Source organism: Camelus ferus, chromosome 18, assembly GCF_009834535.1.
Source record: "Camelus ferus isolate YT-003-E chromosome 18, BCGSAC_Cfer_1.0, whole genome shotgun sequence".
Classification (NCBI taxonomy): Eukaryota; Metazoa; Chordata; class Mammalia; order Artiodactyla; family Camelidae; genus Camelus; species Camelus ferus.
Genome location: NC_045713.1, coordinates 32,772,345 through 32,791,830, shown reverse-complemented (window position 1 = coordinate 32,791,830; position 19,486 = coordinate 32,772,345). Strand labels below are relative to the sequence as shown.

Genomic DNA, 19,486 nt, shown 5'->3' with positions numbered 1-19,486 from the left:
CACTACCTGCAATTAATATTTTGGAGTGTAACCTTTCAGTCTTTCATTCGAGCACATACGGATGGCACACGCAAACACATGCATGTACATATTACACACACTGAACTTTTAAACAAAACTGGGTCATACTGTACATTCTATTTCGCCAACTTTTCCACTGAACACTTTTTTATATAAATCTTCTCTCATCAAATGCTTTTAGAAGAGCAGCAATTCAATGGCCGTACTGGTGTCACCACTAACACACCAGCTATTTCACATAACCCATGGACTATTTATAGCCTACTATTCAATCTGTCAAAAATTTGTTGCTGCACTGCAGAGGGGTTGCAAAAAGGTTGAGACTCGCTGTTAAAACATATCTGATAGTCGGGTCTTCCACTGATAATTTGTCAGTTTAATCTCTCAATGTTGGACATTTAGCTTGCTTCCAGCAGTTCACTCTTATTAGAAATACTCGGATAATAAACAGAACATGCAGCTAAAATTCAGCACATTTATAATTATTTCCTGAGAATAAACTCCTAGAAATTGATGAACAGATCAAAGACTATGCAAAAAAAAAGTATTATATATATAATCCAATCTGAATTCACCAAACAGTAGTGTCAACTTACAGCTGTGAGGGAGTGTTTTGGGAATGTGTACTTCTCCCAACATCATCTTATAATATTCAATTTCTTTAAAAAAAAGAAACAACCTTACCAAAAGCACTTTAAGACATTATATTTAAGGAAAAATATCAAACCAGCAAAGGAGGATGGAAAAACAAGTAAAGAGAGGGACCATTTGCTTTACTATAAGTGACATCAAAAGACTGCAAATCCAACAATTTTGGCTCCAAGGATTTCAAAACAGTGTTATTAAATGATAGGGGGTGGGGTGCAGAGTCAGGGGCAGAAAGAGATTAACCATAAGGGTATCTTTCAATTATAGCTAAATTTTCCCAATTTCTTCTTTCAAAAGGAAAATCAAGCTTCACGCCCCCCCACCACAAAAAAGAAAATGCACATCTTAAGGTCTAAAAAACAACAGTCCCTCTACCATAGGTTTAGCATACGGGGAGAAGGGTCTGACCCACGGAATAGAACCTGAGTGAACCACTGTCCCAAGGGAGCCAGAGACCCGTTCAAAATGGAACTGTGGCACCCCTGAAATGGTTAACAAGCTGGCTTTAGCCCATGACTTCTTATGCGGCTTTCTAGCTTCAGACCGCACCAAAGGATATTACTGCTTGCAGCAGAGATTTGTCTGCTCCTGAGCATCCACGTGGCTACCCAACGTTCACTCCAAGATCCCCTCTCCCTCACTCTTGGCCATGTTGTTGGGTGGGGCTCATAATGGACTATGTGCTCCAAGCCCATCACAGCCTCCCATGCCCCTGGCTTCAGTGACTGGGTTAGGGATACGCAGGTGACCTAAGCCAAACAGAGTGAATCTGAGCACTGAAAGCAAAGTAGGTTGAGCTGTCACAGTCATCTTACCAGAAAGAACAACAGGGAAAGTAATAATGCCCACCAAAGGGTCACTGTGAGGACTGAACAGTCCCTTCTTATCAGAGTGGTCTCAATTCTAATGCTTATGAGAACCAAGAATAAAATCACTGCCAAGAGACAAAGAGAAAATCAGTGCCAAAGGCATTATTTGCACCCAGATTCCAACCATACCTAAAGTCAAATAAAAGCCTGAAATTCATAGTTATATGAGCCAATAAATTCTCCCTTTGCATAAGCCAGATGCCAGGTTTTCTGTCACAACAAAAAGAGTCCCTTCCAAGACATAGCTGTGTCACTCAGATCTCTTCTAGTCACAGAGACTCACCACGGTCAAGACCAACTTACTAGGCCACAGTTTCAACCCAATATATCAGGGGGAAACTTAGCTGAACACCAGGACCAATGATCCCAAACTCGAGCAAACTGTTAAATTCCACTGTAACTGGGTGGGCCATGAGGCTGCTATTTAAAAGATGGTATGATTAATGAAGCAAAAAGAACCTTGCCGGTTGCAATTTTTACAACCTCAGGCCTCCTTCAAGCAGCTGTGCGCAGAGCTCTTAACAGCTGCTTTATTCGACTGTATATACATTTCCTGTCATCTTCAGGTTCCCAGGCAGGAACCGCCTCCCAGCACTCAGACACCACGTGAAAGGCTGCCAAGCGAGAGCTCCTGGAAGTCTTGCTCCACGCAGTAACATGACTAATCTTCTGGCTGAAATAGGTATTCGATCTAAACCACATCCTATGAAACTGAAAGACCATACCTGACCAGAACCTGGCTACCCTCTAGGTTTCAATTACTACTACCGAAACAATTTCTCTTTGGTTTCAAGCACTGAAGAGCCTATTTAGAAAGTACTCAGGTTTTGAAGACGGTGACAGGAAATGCTAATGTTTGTGTGTCTTTATTGGAAATACATTCCCGCCCCAAGGTTCAGGCTTTTGCTTTTTTTTAACAGTTACTTATTTCACAAATGTGCATTCATATGGCACGAGGCCAAAGGGTACATTAACACGTGTACAGATACGCAGATAATTAAATAATAGAGCTCTATACCTGGTGGCTGGCATCGTGGTATTCAGGCTTGGCAAAGGAAGATATCTGATGATTCCAGCCCAGTTCCTGTCCACTTCCCACCCATATTGACCTGACAAAATTGCCACCACCTAATGGCCATCACAATGCTGTCTGTTAAAACTCTGCCCTAGCAGCTGGGCTCTATTTGAAAAAGAAACAAACAACAAAAAAACCAATATGAGAAAATCGTAAAATAAAGCATCAGTGTCAGAAGTTCTTTGGGTCATGAATACCTTTGAAAATTTGAAGACAGTTTTGAGCCCAGAATAAACTGTACATATACACATACACTCAGACTCAAACTTTGCATCCCGTGACTGGAGGGGTCTATGAAATTACATGCAACTTTTCTGAATTACATGAGGGTTTTACCTGCACTGCAGCCGCATTCCTTCCCTTCACTCAAAACCAACTGCAGAGACTGCGGCTCCTACAGCCGTTCCAGTGCAGCCTTGCACCTTCTGGGAAGGACAGGACACACTCTGGACACAGAATACCTGGGTTTGTACAGCCCAGCTCTACCTACTCCCCAGCACATACTGAATCACTCTGCACCTGTTTTCTCACCTGAAAACTGGGACAATCAAAGGGTCACTGTGAAGAACAAATGGCTCCTTCAAGTCAGATGGGTCTCGGTTCAAACGCTGAGATGCGTCCCCTGTCCAACCAACTAAAGTGCCATCTCCCTCTGACCCAGCCCACTATTTTATTTCTTCACACCATACTACTCTCTGAAATTCTTGTTAACTTATTTACTGTCCGCTCCCCCTACTAGAAGGTAACTGCCACAAGAGCAGGGATTTAATCTTATTCACCATTTTGTCCTGTGCACCGAAGCCGTGTCATGTAAGCAAGTGTTTGTCAAATGTCTACTGAATGAACAATAATCACTGATATTTAATGAGCACTTCTGTACACAGCTCGAGTCTGTGCACTTTAAATGTATGTATTTCCAATAAAGACACACATACATGACTGAATAAATGAGTCTGACACACTTAACACTGTCCCTAGCACATAGTTAGTTCTCAATAAATGACAGCTATTTGTATCAATTCTAATTATGTGATGTTATCAAATACTCAATAGTAAAGGGATTTGAGCCCTAAGGATATAAAGTAGAACTTAATTTCACCTCTCAAGAGCTGGTTCCTAAGGTCCAATTTCTCCTGGCCTCCTCTTCTCCCAACACTCTACTACCTTCAAAGAGAAAACAGGAAATTGTCTCAATGTTCCAATTATTCCTTACCCCCATCAGTTACCAGATAATGTGATACAAACACAGCCAGCAGTATACAGTTCCATCTCTCTTCACTCCACAAGCTAATTTTCACCTCAAACACAGCAAAAGCCAAAATTTGAAGCTGAATTTGGGAGATGTTCATCCTGTTGTGCCACTTTTTCACCTGCACCTCAGTCCCTTGGAAAAAATTCACATAATAATGGAAATCACTCTCCTTTTAGCAAGGGTGGACGTCCAGATAGTTTATTTAAGCCATAGCCATGCAGCAGTCTAGGAAGCTGGAAAGATTTGCCAAGCAGGTGAACCCCAGTGGAAAACCTTCCGGTGCTGGTCTGAACTGCGTCTTCTCTACTTCGAAAAACAAATGAATCACATTTAAGGTGTCTAGAGATGCAAGGGCAAAGGCCAGCAGCTTTTCTGCATACTACACAGTGAGCATGAAGAACTCACCGCCAGTTTTACACTTCTTAAGATATCTTGTTTCACTGCAGTATTTTCTAAAATTCGCCTGATGACAGATTGGCTTTTAACCCTGAGGGATGAAGCACAACCGTGTCAAAGAGAATAACGGATGTGGACCATCAAGGTCCTCCATCTCTTCAGAACCTCTGGAGACAATGGGCTATGTTTCATGGAACGGCAAGAAAAGACCAAGAACTGAAGTCCTAATCAGGGCTTTCAAAGCCAGAAACACTTGCCAAGAAAGCAAAGGGCAGATTCCACCTCCACTGGCTGGCAGGCCCACACGTTCTGTCGAGCCATGTGAAACAGCCAGTTCTTGCCCTCCCCACCCCTGGGCCCAGTATTTGCGGGTAGCAACACCAGTGACTTTCCTAGGAGACCGTTTCATAAAAATAGAGCTTCCAATTTTAGGTCTAAAACTGAAAAGAAAAATAGCCAGAATTAGAAGTCTGTTTTAACACAATATATTGAAAATTACAAGTTTAAGCGCTGGTAGTTGGGGACGGGGATCACACCACCACACGACTTCTTAGTGAGTCATAAAAAATAGCGCAGGCTTGTTTAACAGTGGATACCCACCGGTAACAGTGCTAAGAAGTGCATGTGTCAGACAGATGGAAGACTAACCTGACACTCCTTCTCCACTTGTTTTAGCAGGGGCAGGACTGACACAAATTAACTACAGCAGCAATTTAAAAGATAAACGTTAATAAACCTTTTTGGAGGCTAGTCAAAGAGGAAATGTTTGAAACCCTGAATATGATTCATTTTTCAGCAGTTTAAGAGGGGGGAAAAAACCCTCTAAACTATTAATAAATCACTAACTGAAACATTTCAGGATTTCTAACACCTATTCTTGATTAACATACCTTTGTGTCAAAAGCAAAAGCCAAGTGCCAGCATTTAACAACAAGCTGCTACCCTTTCAGTTATGAGAATCAGTGGAGCTAGAAGAGAACAACAAAAATTAATCTTCAGGCCTAGATGGATACTGTCTTTGCTAATAAGGTAATGAAGACCTCCCCAAAGGGCTTCTGGGTACCATAAATTATATAACAAATCCACTTCTGCCAAGCAGCCAGGATTAACTCCTATTCATCCAGGGTACGACTCATGTCACCAGTGGGCTTATCAAAATCGAAGAGTCATTATCCACCACTGCTCACTACACATCAGTTTGCTGACATCAACTACTCATTACAAAAGAAGTCACTTAACAATCTTAAAACTCTGACACTTGTTTCTCCTAGACAAATTTTTTTTCAAAAAAACAGAGAAGAAAATATTTCATTAACTTCTCCCCCAGTAAGTCCTTCTGACTGATTTTTTTTTAATTGTCTATGATGACACTGTATTATAATAGACAATCATTTCCACTACGCATTCAAGGCTTGAATGCATTATACATTATTTACTTCTGTGGAACATAAACATTTATGGCTCCTAAGCAAACAGTTAAAAATGGCAAGCACAGAAGAGAAAGGTTGCAGTTTAGTGAGGGCATCTTGGATTTAAGTTCCAAGAAGGCAGGGAGTGTGTATGGTAACATGAAAAGGGCTAACTGGCACCTAACACTTTCTCAATTCAAATCTGTTTTACCCTTTCTCAAAATTAAGGATAATGCTTCTCAAGTCCACTTTTTAAAGATACGAAGTTTAAAATGCTTCTTTCAGAAAAAACTATACTACAATAGAGAGGGCTTTTTTGTTTAGTATGCTAAGTCTTTCCATCACTACAAAATGAGGGCTCGAACTAGACCCATGTCTTTCAGACTTTAACTACAACCTTCAGTGAGAAACACATGTTACATCCTGGCCAAATGCACACACACACACACAAACATATACATATACATACACACACACACACACACACACACATGCACACACGCACAACTCAGAAGTTTCATGAAGCAATATATACCCTCACTTTTAAAATTTGGTTTTTAATTGTTGGTTATAATCCACTAATTAGATATGACTCATAGTATGAAAATCTCAAGATCAAACTTAAAGTTTCCCTTCAATATCTTTATTGTGCCAGACACAACGCTAGGCATTTTACAGCTGTGACAGCAGTCCATGCCCAGATTACCATCCCCAGATTACCCCTACGAGGGTACTCTTGATACCCCTATTTTACAGATGAGGAAATAAACTCAGAAATAAAACACCTTATTCAAGTCCCTACACTGCAGCACAGACAGAGAACCTCACCAAACACTCCATCAGCTCCCCCAGCTTCCCAGCCTCTTTTCAGTTAGGTGGGGAAATGAGTCTATTTCTGGCCAAAGGGCTGTAGACAGATGTTCATGTGTCATTTCTAAGCCCAAGCAGAGAACTGGCGGATGACACCCCAGCCATCTCTTCCGTTGCCATGATGACCAAGACAGCAGAGCTGGCACAGCACACGACAGCAGAACCCATATCAGCATGGGTCTCCGAGCAACTGTATGGAGCAGAGCACCCTTCAGCCTACAATCCCTGTGGGACATTCAAGCAATAAACTTTCATCGGGTTATGCCAGTCTTTGAAAGCTCTAACTCCTGAAGATCTACCCCTCCTCAGTAAATTTACAGTTTAGGCCCCTGCCATCTTTATTGCAGCATTCTCACAAATTGTTTACCTGCTTCTGAGATTGCTCCCTCCAATCTCTCGTCCACACTGCCACTGGAGCGATCTTTCTAATACACACGTAGCCCATGTAAGTACTCAAAATTATTGAATCGTTCCCCTTCACCTACAACATAAAATCCAACTTCAGTAAGGCATATAAGGCTCTTCTGGATTTGGCCTCAACTACTGTCACTTACCGCTCTCATTCCACATCCTTCAGGCATACCGAAACATCTGCCATTCCCAAGAAGCCGTGGCCCCTCGTGCGCCTGTAGTCTTACACGTACTGTTGCCTGTGCTTGGAATGGTTCTTCACTCTCTAGTCTTGGTCCTTCAAGCCCAGCTCGGATTTCCCACAGGACCCCCCTCTGCCCCTTCACACCTTCATTCATAGCACTGACATTTTGGGACAGATTTTACAACATTTTCTATTTGTTGTTAGGCTGTTTTCTTACCACACCATAAGGTCCTTAAGAACAAGGTCCACAAAAGGCACTCCAATCTATTGGAATGAAAAACTGGCAACACATAAATAAATACATTTATTTTCCCTCAAACAGCACATATCCAACCCTAGGTCTGGCTTTAAGTATACATACTTCACTTTGAGTACAATGGAAGAGAATCAAGTTTGGAGGCCAAATTTTTCTAGAAGACTTACAAGACTAGTTTTGAGTTTCAGAAGTCCTCTGAATGATCCACATTCTGTCTGGGAAAGCTGGTTTTCTGCTCATATATGTTTTACTTGAAAACTACATAGTCTGGTTCTCCTTAGAAAACAGACTATATCTGTTTGGAAACCTTGAGTACTACTAAAAGTGAGTTTTTAAAAGTTTTGTTCTGTTAAGCTGCTATTTGTAATCAAAATCTATTTTGCTTAATTAGCCTGAATCAAACCTACTAAATACTGGAGACGTTCAGAACTTGTTGAGTGAGTCAATTTAAGCACTGTATGCAAATAGCAAAGCTACAAATCAGAAAGAGAAGGAACTCAGGCCAAACTGCTCAGAGGGAAGGAAAAGCTGTTTCCTTCCAAATGGGGGAAAAGCAAACAGAGAAGATTTTACCTGTTGCTTAACTTTTTATTTTTCTGCTAGGCCAAGGAATGGTTTTGCGCCGGAAACTTAGAAAAGCAAATGCTCTGATAAACTGAGTAATTCTGGTTCTTTAACTAGGGAGGTTTAAAGTAAAGAGTTAAAGTCTTCAAGTACACATTGTTTTTTTTACTTGAAGTTACCATGAAAGTTCAAATTTCCAACATCCTGAAAAGATTTTATTTTAGAAGTGAAAAGACTTTAAGATGAATTCAGATGAATTAAAAGGTTAGTCTACCACAAGAACACCAAAGTGGTGCTGGAAACATGTAAGAATGGCCTGAAAAGGTTTCGAACTCTACCACTATGTTTGCACATCTTTCATTCTGACTCAAAATGATATTTTCTCTTTTTAAATGTGCTTCTACTTCTATGACGATCATATTACCATGGAAATAATTATCTGCATGCCTGGGAAAGACTAGTTTTTTTTTTTTAATGTGGCTTTCATCTTTAAAGCCCAACACTCAGCTGCCCACAAGAGATCTTAATCAAGACTTACTGATCAAACGGCAATTTCCCAAGAAGAAAGCGAAATAACCTCACTCTAGCTTTGCAAATCCTAGTCTATAGACCAAAGGTAAATGTCACAGCCCCCGCACATCCCCATTCAGAATTTCTGCAGACTCATCAGCAATTATCCATAAATAATGACTTACCTCTGCACCAAGGGAAACGGACTCTGTCAAAAACCCAACATCTACCCTGAGTAGGGTGGCTCTTGTGAATCTGTGCAAAGGGTGAATGTCATGCATGTCATGAAATAGATTTAAGTGAGAAAAGAGATTTTTACTCTTGCAGAATATAGCCTTGAGTACAGCCTTTTTCTCTTTCTCAATGAGCCAAATAACACAGGTCACCACTTCTCTCGGAAGACAAAATAGTATGAATGACAAAACCAAAATTTACAAAGTTTGAGAGCCTGTGGCTTGGAACATTAGATTCCACCTCAGGTGGGAATCTGGGTTTCTCATTATGAAGTCATGTAGGAACTTTGTATTACATAAATAAAAGAGGAAAAAAAATCTTGAGCAACATCACTGTCACCATTTTGTTCTATTTTAACCTAATCTTGACTAGATAACACACGGTTCAGAAAGATAACAGACTTGGAACCATCTTTATGGCAATTTTTAAAAACTACAATTTGCAACATTAAACAATTTATTACAAGGAGCTATACCAGATGCGTGACCCTTTATGCTAAGGTAATTACAGAACAAAATCACTTGCAGAACAGAGGCTAACAACCAAATGTAGATAATGAAAGATGACAGTGTTAAGATACACAGAAAATGTCAAGGGAACACAGGTAATTAACACTTAAAAAATCAAGAAACCACAGACTACGTCTGAAAGCAGCTTTCTGGGCTCCTATTATGCAACTGAGATTTCATTTTTATTCTGGGTTTTGCTTGAAGAGAAAGCACCTCCCACAATAGTTTATTTCATTTCTACCACTGCTCATTTTACTTCTCAAGACCCCCACTAATTCTGTCTCATGAGCAAGATGACAAAAAGTGAGATTTTAAATAAAGCTTGCCTCAGAGTTATCTTCATTTTAGGGCACACGTCATACTATACCTTTCAGTATTACCAGCAAGAAGTAATGTACAGATCACTAAGATGGGGCAGAGTCTCGACTTTCCAGGACCCAGAACACAGGAACGGGCCCACATTCAAGTGAGGGGGCATGGCTTTTTCTCCCTCCCCAGCAGAACAAACCAAAACCTAACTCCTACTTTGGCGTTCCAACACCGAAGAGTGAAAGGAACTAAAGATCAATCCAGGTTTTGAGGAAACTGCTAGAACTGAAAGAGGAAGCAGTATTACTCGTTTCTTATTAAAAAAAAAAAAAAAAGCTACCACTACTAACATCTATGATAACTTAAATGCTACACAACTTACTTATGGGTATTTTCGCCATGAATGCACAAACATAAATTTGTCAGTTTGCTGGAGTTAGGCAAGTTTTTAAAGCCACTCAAACTTAGACCTGCTCTATTGTGTCCATCACCACAGAGACTTAAGGAAGGTGTGGCACTGCACTTGAATTACTGAATCTTAGAACTTACAGACTTCAGCCATTCCTACACGACCTTTATGACCTTACATATCCATTTACCATGATAATACTGTTCCCCTAAGGCTTTTCTTAAAATCTTAAAAAAAAAATCATACCCACTTTAATATCATCCATCAAGTCACAGGTATAATATGCTAGTTGTTTTCATTAATACACATTAAAATATAGAACCAATAAATGAAAAGTATTCACGCAGCAAAAATCATCTCATGTACCATTAATAGCACAAAAACACACCCTTGCATGCTCATTTCAGCAGCACATATAGTAAGAATGTAATCAAACCTACACTTTGGGAAACAGTGATTTGGTCCCAAATCCTTTGTCACCGTTAAGGAAACAGACTCAAAGAGGGTCTGTAACTGGCCCAAGGACACACAGTAACTGGTGGCAGAGTCTAGACTGGAATCGAGAACTGAGTCCAGAGGTGGTCCCACCAGAAGAGAATCCCCAGATGGGTAAGCTACAGGGAGAACTAGAGACCCAGCCTTCGGGGAGTTAATCTGTAAGTGAACCCTAAGCAGCTGGTAAGCCCTCTGACGGTGGATCTGGGCTTTTCACTTTCTCTGAGAAGCAACACACACAACATGATACTTGCCAGCTGACTCTCAAAGACTGTCTGGATCGGCTGAAATAAATCTGTTGTTTCCTTCCCATAGACTCATGTGGTTTTGCCCAATTCACTGAACCTCAAGGCATACTGCCAATGATAAAAATGTCTCCTGGATCAGTTTCCCACTTTTTGATCCAACAATATCCTAGCCACTGAGCCCCTGTCCCCACTGTTAGACTCACACATGCTCTCTATGGTTTCAGGAGGAAGATTTTCCATTCTGGGTTTTAGACCAGCTTTGGAAATAGGCTGGAAGTTTCCATCACGAGTTACTCCTGTACTTCCCAGGTACCCAGGGTAGGTTTTATTTTTAAGTGACAGATACCATGTCTACCTTGTGCCTAGCAATGTTTTATACACAGTGCCATACTTAACAGAAGGCAAAATGATATCATTTCTGGCCCCTTGGGAGCTGCAAATCTATGTGAGTTTAGCCATATATGCATGTAGCTAATAATAACTCATGTTATTAAATGTTATTTATATACCAAGCAATGTGCCATGTCTTTCAAATGCACTCTTATTGAATCCTCACAACTATTTCCTGCGATTATCCTCACTTAATACATGAAAGAAATGAGGCTTAGAGATGTTAAGTGGCTCATCCAAGGCCAAGCAGCAAGTAGGTGGTAAAGTTCAAACTCAAACTCAGACTCTAGGCCGATGCTCTTCACCAATGTACACCTGAATCTTTTTAAAGTCACAGTGAAAGGAAACATGATTTCTGTATCTGATTTCCTATTAAGTGAGTTCTTTTCTTGCATTAGAGTTCAAGAATACATAACACATTCTGGGAGTGCCATTTCATCTTGATTGAGGGAAGAATTCGCTCCTTGTAATCTGAAGCTATGCAATTTGCACTCTTGACAAAAAAAAAAAGTCATCAAATTAATAGTAAATGCACTACTTATCATCCAAATCAACTTCAGGTAACCTTATTCCATTACTACTTATAGGACGCAAAAGTGGACTATTACTGTGGTATAATAAAAAATATATTTGGTCTTTGTCCCCAGTTCCTACCATAGCTCCTAAAACCCTTGGAATTTCCTTACTGATAGGAGAGAACTTTGTTATTCACAGGGAGCAGGGTTTGGACCAAACAGGATTTTAAGCTAACTAGGTGAGTCAGGATGGGCCCTTATGAGTTTCCAGAGAGGGGCTGGCCACACCAGAAAGATCAGGCACATGATCAGAAGGTTGGAACTTTCAGCCCCACCTCCAGGCCACAGGGGAGGGAGGGGTGGTTGGAGTTTAATCACCAATGCCAATGCTTTAATCAATTATGCCAAATAAAGGAATCTCAACTGAAATTGAAACAAGGCTAGGGGAGCTTCAGGGTTGGTGAGCACATCAATGTGCTGGGAGGCTGACATGCCCAAAGGGGACATGGAAGTTCTGTGTCCCCAATTCAGATCTTGCCCTATGCATCTCTTCCATTTGACTGTTCCTGAGTTGTATCCTTGACAATGAAACTGTAATTATAAATATCATGCTTAACCAGCTCTATGAGTCATGTGTTTTAGCAAGTTATCGAACCTGGGGGAAGGTGGTCATGGGAATCCCTGAATTTGTAGTCTGCCAGGCAGAAGCACAGGTAACTTGAGACAATCTGATATTTGTAGTTGGTACCTGAAGTGGGGCAATCTTGTGAGACTGACCATTAACCTGTGGGGTCTGCACAAACTCCAGGCAGTTTATATCAGAACTGAACTGTTGGACATTCAGTTGGTGTCAGAGAATTGCTGCTGGAAGGAAATAACCTCAGGAAAAGAGGTCCACATTAAAACCAGCATAACTGAAACCTAGAAGCCACCTCCCTTCTTGATCTAATCATTAAAGCTATAGCTGTCACCAACTCAGAGCAGTAGGAAACTTGGCCCTATGACAGATCCACAAGTACCTGGTAGAATAAAATTTCTTTTCAAAGACTAAAGAATTCATTTGACCTGCTAAAGACACCATGAAATGGTGTAAAAATATGAAGTCAAAATTTATTTTCTTTAATTTATAATTTTAGTTGTGATTTATTTCACATCAATTCTAGTCCCCGCGAGAGATTCATGAATTACCTCAATAGTTTACACGTAACTGCTCCCTTTGGGTAGTAGGCATTGTTAAATGACCATCACCACCACCCAGTATAATATACTTTAACCCTAACGCTAGTGGACCAGGGACATTACATTCCCATTTGTTTATCAATTTCTCATTTGTCAAAAACAAAAGTCAAGAGGCAGAAATCTCAAAAAAGACCAATACCACAAAAGCAGTCAATCATGATCAACTAGTCAATCTTGAAGACCAGTCTGGTCAAACACTGCCTCCCTGCACTCACCCTGTCCCATCAGGAAAATGCTCAGGGAAGAGAGCACTGTGGTCAGGGCCGTTGTCAGGGCCACTGGATTACCCAACTCCATAGGTCCCCATCCCCCTCCTTATGAAAGGTGCTTCCTGGCATTGGGCAATCTTGTGGGCCTGCTCTGTCCCGACCCACTCCTCCCCCCAGCAAGTGCCACTGTTAGCAACTTCCACCCCTTCCCAGCTGGACCACTGATGGGCGTCTCGCTTCACCTTGCAGGTACAGCCCAGAATACTACCACCATCACCACCCTACACTCCCAAAGGCCTGCTCCCTTACATGCTCTCTTCCCCCACAACTGAACCCATCTATCTAATGCCTCTAGAAAGGTCTTTAGACTTTTCTCTTTCATAAAATGTTAGTAAACCCCCAAGCAAAATTCTCCTACCATAAACAGCAGCTGTAACCAACCATTTTGAGTAAATGACTGGACAAGTGACTAGTTATTTCAAAGAAAAACTAATTTAGTAGGAGAAAAAGAACCATGGAAACATTCTTAAAAATGAACACAGAACACTGACTGTATCACTCCTCACTTCCGAACAGCATTGCCACAACTGGGGAAACGCCCCTCTGAGGACCTGGAACTTCTAGCACATCCACACTTAGAATCCATGCTGCTAGGGTCCCAGGACCCTCTCTGCAGTGGTATTTCTAGCCTTACCCTCCTATTTAAAGAGCAGCCACTACGTAGTCATCAAGTAGATATAAAGTAAATGTTTCACTGAAAACAAATTTGCTTCACAGATTGAAAAAAAAAGGAATAGGGCCACTGTAATTATTTCCACAGAGCCATGCTAAGACTGTTCTGTCAGTGAATGTACCTGGATTTTCCTGCTCAGATTCCAGGGCAGGTCACTGGGAAGGGAGCAGTCAGTTCAGCTTTTTGCATAGGCATTCTCGACAGCATGTCCACTAGTTTATCTTAGGAACTCAGAGTGATAAAGCCTCAGCTCTACTTAAAGTACTGTTACCACTTTCAGAAATATTCTGAGAAAAGACCATATACTTACTAGCACGATTACCCACCAATAACTTCACCGTACTTATGTTTCAAAGCTGGTTATAAGGATTCTTCTTTGAAAGAACAGTAGTTTGTGACAAAACGTTTGATTAAAAAGCCAGAAATATAGAAAACCAAACACCAAGAATTCAATTAAAACCAAAGTCTGAGTTCCTACCATTACATATTTGAGGCAATGTAAATAAGAAAACAGAATTAGTGCAGAGAAGGGCCTAGTCTAGTCCCGTAGCTGCCAGTACCTTGCTCTGAAACTTTAAGCAAGTTTACTAACCTTTCTAGATTTCATTTCATTCGTGCTTTTCAGTCTGTTTTCAACCTCCAACCATTTTGATCGACTGAAATCTTACGGGTAAACCCAGTATAACCGAATATTAAAGTAACTTTCGCAGGGTGAAGCATGGGGTGGAGGTGGGGCATGAGATGGAAGGAAGACAGCAAGATGAGGTTCTCCACCTCTACCACATGCATACTCTAGACATGACCCCTGAGAGGGCTCTGCATAGCCCAGTTTGAAAAACTATCATGCCAGATATTGTAAGGTTTTTGAGGGTCTTTTTTCTGCTTCTTCCTCAACTGGAGGAAGAAGAATTAAATGTATTCAATGTAGTAAATGCTGTGACTTGAGTCTTGTTCAGAATCAAAATTATAGGTCACACACAAACCCACTTTAGGCAAACACTGCAGAATCTAAACCTTTCATCATCCAACAAGAGCTAAAAGCTATAACCAAACCTTGCTGTCTTAATATGGTGGAAGCAATCTACTAATAAAATAAGGGGTAAGTCTTCCCGACACACCGTCTCCTAGACTGACCAGCAGAGACTGGGGCAATGTGTATAAAAGATGCTAAACACACTCCAAAATAAAAAAATGTTAAAAAAAAAATTTGACACAACATTGTAAAATGTTTATAAATCAATAAAAAATGTTAAATAAATAAATAAATAAATAAATAAATAAATAAACAAACAAACACGCTCCAAAAATGAGAAGTCCTACTACTATGTAGTGCTGCTATCCAAGATCCTTGGTCAGTCATCGTATCTGGTCTGGATCTCCAAGCCTTAGTGACAGAACTACTTTCAGTCACCTAGGGCCTAAGGCTGAGCCCTCCAGCAGAGCAGGGAGGACAGGACCGGGGATGCTGCTGCCCAGCACTATGCAACAAGCTTCCATGATGCAATTCAGACTGAAACTCAACAACATAGCACAGGTCAAAGGACAAGGCCAAGCCCTCAGGAAGGCAAGAGTCATCAAAACGATGTCTACTTCTCTGTGTAATGAGGTGGCCCATTTTGCCACAAGGGCTAGTCACCACCTCAAGACTCCTTTACTGAGCTTCTCTATTCTGATGAATGGCATTTAAATAGTTTCATCCGCACACATCTTAAAGAAGAGGATTTGGCACCACCCGCCCCCTCTCCAATCTTCTCCTTTCTACCTATCACAACTTCAAAGAATTAGACTGAGCCACTTCCACTAAATTAATATATTAAGTTATTTGTAATCACTTACTAATTAAATGGTCAGGTGCTGTGATAATCTCCTTTTTCCCCCAAAAGAAACAGGGCCCTCCATCACCTAGAAAAACAGACACAAGAACTAGTAAAACTGAACCTGAATTAAAAGACACTGACTCAATAAAACACCCTGGTCCACTGTGCAGGGAGCTTCAGAACACTGTTCCAACATTCAGGGAGAATTGATCCCAGTTCACTGGTATCAACATCTGTAAATAGACACAAAGAGGTAACTGTAAGTTGTCAAGAGCTGGGAAAATAGGAGTTACCACATAATCACCATTGTTTCAACCCGAGTTACCGCATCTTCACCTCAAAACAACTAGCAGCCAGTGTACCATTCACTCTTATTGTAGCACTCTTACTGAAGCAAAATCAGATTAATTTTAAGTCATCTAATGCACACACAACTCCAAAACGAAGTGGCATCAACTGGCCTTCTAGACTGCTCACGTTTCAGAAGAGCTTGTCCAAAAGACCCCAGAAGTTGAAGCAACAAATCCACTCGTTCCCTGGGTTAATAAAAGGCCAGTTCAGCTCTGAGAATCTAAATTCACTTAAATTTGTGGATTCTTTCCCCAAACACAATTAGTAACCAATGTAGGAATCTAAGACTTCTTCCTGTATTCAAGTCTCCTCCCACCCATCGGCACCCCCACCTTCAGAAAGAAGAGCCACCAGTCTCCAAACTGGCTGATGGAATTTCAGCCTACAGGATATTTTCATACTTGAATTAAAATGAACTATAAAATGAAGATGAATAGTGAACATCTTAATAATCCATTAGCTAGAGCATTTGAAATCCAGCATTAGGATACAAAGTCCAAAATTCTTCAACGAGGCCAAAGCCGTGTGTGTGTGTGTGTGTGTGTGTGTGTGTGTGTGTGTATCTATAGATATATACATACATACATAAACCTATCAATTTTCCATTCCTTTGAGTTACTCTGCAGTAGAAAGGGTGGAATCTATCTTTTGCCTGGTCCTAACTGTTCACTTGCATCTGCATTCAAATTGGATTTCAGTAAGTTAGTACCAGGCTCAAGTCCCTCCCCTTCTTTACCCCCAGGATTGCCCAGGAAAACTATTCAATTTACTTTTAATAATCCATCCACCCATGCTAGTAAAGTACGAGAACCTAAAACAGTGACAAGTCCTCGATTTCTGATTCATTTTTCCCAAACACTAAAAGATTTTATTTAGCATTTCTAATGTTAACTTTACTACAAATAGCCCAAGCAACATTTAAGTCTCTCAGTTGCCGAGCTCAAAGGACCAATTCACTCAAAGAACACACTAGTCACTGTTGCGGGGTTCAAAAGAAGAAAACAGCATATTCTTTCTGTTTTGGCCCATTGTGACATGGCTCAAGAGGGCCAAATCAAGGAGGAGTCCTCACTGGGCCTCTCAAGTGGACAATCTGGTCAAGGTGAGGCTGAAAAGCAGCTGACTACTGGAGATGAATTGCCCCAACAGAAGGGAAAAGTAGGTTACATCCCTTGGTTACATGCCGGCCCAAAGATGCCGACAGAGTGGGATTGGGCCCACAATGGTCATTTATCTAATGTAATCCACTCAGTGAACTTCCAGCACCAACCTACACCTCAGCTGAGTGTTATTAGTCATCAGGCAGACCAGACAAGAGTGGAAATATTGCAACATAAAACCTGCCTCCCTACGAGAAACAACTTCAAACTTAGATCCTGATGGTCATCTTTGTAGAGCTACAGCGGCATATTATTATCACGTGCCCAAACTTCAACCCTAAATTCGCATACAGCTGGAAGCAAAGCAGGATTCATATACTAGAACATATTCAGGGTACTCATTATGCAATTTTAAAAAGCGTGTGAGACAAAATCCTGTAAAAGGCATGCTCTCAATTGAACATCCCACTGAATTCTGAACACATGCCTTGAGATTCATCTGCCAGAAAAGACTCAGATGACCACTGCCTCCTCCTCTTCCACTCTCAGCAGGGTGACTTTTTTTTTTTACTATAACAGTCCAACAGTACCCTCAAAATAGTATGTGCAAAGACTCTAGGAAAGGCAACAGAATTAATCAAAAAGGAACATCACTTTCTATTTCCTTCTCCTTCTTGCTCTCTGACCCAGACTCTTTTCACTCTCTTCTTTGCTCATCAGGTTCTATTACTGCCTTCCCTACCCCATCCTCCCTCACCTCCCCCACCTCCTCTCCATCCTCCCCTTTCTTCCCATTCCCTGGAACTTGCTAAACTCAGTCCAGCCGATTTCTGCACTAGCTAGTCCTTGAACTTGGAAGACTCTTCCCATATCTTTGCATGGCTGGCTCCTGTTTACTTAAAGCTCAGCTTAAGTGTCCCCCCACCCCGAGTAAGGTCTTGACTGTATCCCAGTCAGACACTTTCTGTCACATCACTCTTATTTTCTTCAGCACTTATCAAAATCTGATTTGCTTATTTATCCGTCCCCACCCCTCACTCCAATGTAAGCTCCATGAGAGCGTGGTCCTTATTGCTGTGTTCACCTCTGTATGCCTACTGTCAAACTGCAATTAGCAGTCAGTCAATAAATGTTTGTTGAATGAATGAATTTTGGACTTTTTATTCAATGATTCCAAATCAGTTAAGGTGAGAACAGTAGTCATTTTTTTTTCTTTTGCTGCATTTCTCTGAAACATCTAAACATGCTGTTACTTGCACAATCAAAGCATTAAATATTCTGTTTTATCAGGCCTGAAAGCCCTAATGAGTAGGATGGGACTCATGATAATTCTTCTGGCAATATGCATATAAACTAAGTTAACAGAGGGACATGATTTATGGACGCTTTCTAATCAAAGGATCCCTAAAATCTGGGCACCAACACTTAAAGTTCTTCAGAAAACACAGTTTGACTCAACAGAGGATTTCCAAAGAAAATATCAACACCAAAATAGGAACCACCACATTTCATTCTGAAATCGTTGTGACAGGCTCAAGTAGTACTACTTTTTTCCTCCTTAAACCATCAGAACAACAACAGAGATCTTTTCCAATCATTCTTTGCTTTCTTCAAATAATTTTTTCACATCCATTATTGGTTTATATTCTTCCTTAAAACAAAACCAAGAAAATCACACTGTCTCATTTAAAACCACCAAACACAAAGAATCAGTTAAATAAATAAGATGGAAATCAGAACAAGCCAAATGTGTCACTGAAGACTTGTGTGCCAGACACACAAATGGAGAAAAAGATAAAAGAGCTATTGTCACTTGTAGAAACAAAAATGTAATATGGGGTTTTCTGTTCTCCAAAGTGCAGCATGAAGTGTGGGTGGAGAGAAACACAGAAATCCATAATTAGCCTAACATCAAATCATTTTGGAAAGAGTTGACAACATTTAAATTCCTCATACATAAAAGTATTTAGAGCAAGAGACCTTGATTCCTGGGCTATGATGCCATTTAGGAATCCTTGCAAGGGCTTTGGAATTCAACATCCGTAAGAGAAAATGCTCATCTTCCTCGGGAGCGACAAGGCATTGAGAGGTGCTCCCAAAGAAACACAGCCTGTAACTGAAGTATTACAGAGCTTGTAGTTAAGATCTGGGATAGAGGCGGAACACCAAATTCAAAAGAGGTAACCAATGTACCAAGTGCCATAAAGGAAAAAAAACACCACGATTACCACCTAGACACGGAGAATTAAAGTGGAAAGGAGGGGTGTGCATGGGGGGAGGATGGGGGGGGGTAAGGGGGAATGGAAAAAAAACAATACATTTGTCACCCTGTCTCACTTCCTATACAGGATACAGGCAAAGCCTCCAGCCCCATTACCTCGGGCACAGATGGTTATCGTTTATAGCAAAGGTGCATAGGAAGGCCTCCGGGTCTGAGCCCCTTAATTCCAGGGCTGTTAATGA

At 40.9% G+C, this 19,486-nt stretch overlaps 1 protein-coding gene across 6 annotated transcripts in view; it reads right to left on the bottom strand.

Annotated features, from left to right (window-relative positions):
- Positions 1-19,486, bottom strand: part of DCUN1D3 (defective in cullin neddylation 1 domain containing 3) — a 35,851-nt gene that overhangs the window by 15,770 nt on the left and 595 nt on the right. Inside the window, exon 2 of one of the 6 annotated variants that reach the window (XM_014552910.2) lies at positions 15,714-15,805. The exons of 3 other annotated variants lie outside the window; for them this stretch is intronic. The gene's annotated coding sequence lies outside the window, so the exon portion shown is untranslated. Of the gene's footprint in view, positions 1-3,712; positions 3,778-15,591; positions 15,658-15,713; positions 15,806-19,486 lie in introns of those variants that run through there. 2 more of the 6 variants (XM_014552912.2, XM_014552917.2) reach the window with 2 other exon arrangements.